General features: G+C 36.7%; 1 long non-coding RNA gene across 1 annotated transcript in view; it reads right to left on the bottom strand.

Moving 5' to 3' along the window:
* The window catches only part of LOC108784461, a 16,354-nt gene that overhangs the window by 5,198 nt on the left and 8,920 nt on the right, over positions 1–2,236 (bottom strand). The gene's annotated exons all lie outside the window — the stretch shown is intronic.

The following is a 2,236-nucleotide window of genomic DNA, read 5'->3' as shown; positions in this document are numbered from 1 at the left end:
ATTGCACCAATAGTTTATCTGCTCAATGGAATCCCACCAAATATTAGATGCTACAAAGAATGCTTCCAAATATTACTTGCTAAATAGAATCACCCCAAACTTTGACTGCTAAATGGGATGTCACCAAACATTACCTACTAAACTGCATCCCACCAAATTTCACCTGCCACACGGTGTAATCCCAACCCTTACCTGCTACTCGCGCAATGCTCCTTTGGTAAATGGAATGCCCTCAAACTTTATCTGCTAAACAAATGCCTCCTACAAACTAGCTCAACAAAATGTCTTCACACTTTACCTGCTAAACAATATGTGTTCACACTTTCCTGCTCAATGAAATGCATATAACTTTACCTTTTCGAAAAGGAATGCACCTAACTTTACCTGCTAAACTGAATGTGGCTAAATGTTTGCATATATACGGAATGCCACCAAACTGCAATAGCTAAACATAACATCCCTAAACTTTACCTTCTAAATGTAAATGGATTGCTACCAAATGCTACCTCCTAAATGGAATGGACCTGCTAAACAGAATGCCACTAAACTGTATCATATCTTTTTAAACGTAATGCCCTCAACATTTAATGATAAACCAAATACCCCCAAAATATACTTTCTTAATGGAAAACCTCAAAACGTTACCTGCTACATGGCATGGCCCCATACTTTACTGCTAAGTGATTCCAATCCCTTAAAACTTTACTTGACTAATAGAATGCTGTAAATGTTACCTGATAAATGTAATGTGCAAAACCTTTTCTTGCTAAACGGAAGGCATCCAAACTTTACATTCTAGACAGAATGCCCTAAAACTTTACTTGCTAACCAGAACGTACCACAAAATGCCCCCATGTTTTAAATCACTGCTTACTCCAAATAGCAGGCACTCCCTGTGATGATACAGCTAAAATGGAGTGGGGAAAATGGGAAATGCAGTGGCACCCTCATTTCTCCAAAAATTCACAAGTCTGCAACAAAATGTTTAGATTTAAATCTGATGTACGTGCTGCAGAAAGTGGGTGACCACTTTGCGATACCAAAGACCAGATTGAAACAACACAAAGCAGGTCCTCATGAATCCCATTTAAACATTTTAGTTACAGTATGTTTGAAAGAACTCAGGCCGTGTCATTATAAGTAGGGTGTCCTCTTACACCAGAGCCTGCTAATAGCTTTTATAAATAGATGCAAAATAGTCTAGCAGCAATACACATGGGGAAGTCTGTTCTTACTTTACATGAAACTCCCCTTTCATACATATCCAACGCTCGACTCTGGTCATATTTTATGATTGGTACCGTACTGGAGATATCGCCATAAAACATGGCTACACTAATGTTTAAGAGAATAACATTCAGTTTGATACCAAACATATAAATGAATAACATTAAATGTTATAAGATTAACTGTATAATTTGAAATACTGACATTGACAGAGTGTCCGATAGAGCCTCATAAAACCTTTCAACACTCCCTCAGCACACCCCTCAGAACCTTTGATTGAGTATGTCATTTCTATGAACACCCTCTTTGTGGACCAGAAAAGATGGCTGCATGAGAGCTCTCATTTGACATTGAAACTGATATGGATACCAGAAGACTCGTTTATGAGAAAACCTGTGACTCTATCAAATCAGACTTACTTTGAAGTAAATTAGACTCTGCAGAGAAACCAAAGACCAGGCAAAATGTTGTTAATACCTTTAATTTTAATTGCATTTATTTTGTTGTTGCTATTGTCTACTTTGTAATGTTTTCTATAAATATTTTCTTGCACTGTTTTTTCCTTTGTTTCATTAAAAGTATATTTAAAAATCATTAAGTTGAATTTCCAAATGCTCTAAATAAGAAATTAAGGAATTCTTGTCTCTCTGAAGAAAGCTTCCATATTTTTAACTCTGCTATATTCCTGTCTGTTGTCAGTAAGTATCACAGACAATTCGTAAAGATTAGAATTGCTACAACAGAGGCCGTGAATGGTGTGTTTCCATTAAAACATGCACTAGTGGCTACCATTTGGGTGTGTAAAGGGTTAACTGTAGGGTTAACCAACTCCAGTAATTGTCACTCTCAGTCTCCTTATGCGTAGATTGCTGTCCTGTGAGCTGGAAAATGTCTATGCACAATGAGGCTTGGAGCGCAGTTTTGAAGGCAGTGGTGGTGACAAACCTATTGCAAATAAAGATACCACATACTTTTTTTTACAAGTCCTTTATTTAAAAAAAAAAAAAAA

This window comes from Nanorana parkeri, unplaced genomic scaffold (assembly GCF_000935625.1).
Source record: "Nanorana parkeri isolate BGI_ZX_2015 unplaced genomic scaffold, ASM93562v1 scaffold115, whole genome shotgun sequence".
Taxonomy (NCBI): Eukaryota; Metazoa; Chordata; class Amphibia; order Anura; family Dicroglossidae; genus Nanorana; species Nanorana parkeri.
Note: the sequence above shows the minus strand (reverse complement) of the source record. Positions and strands in the feature narration are given on the sequence as shown.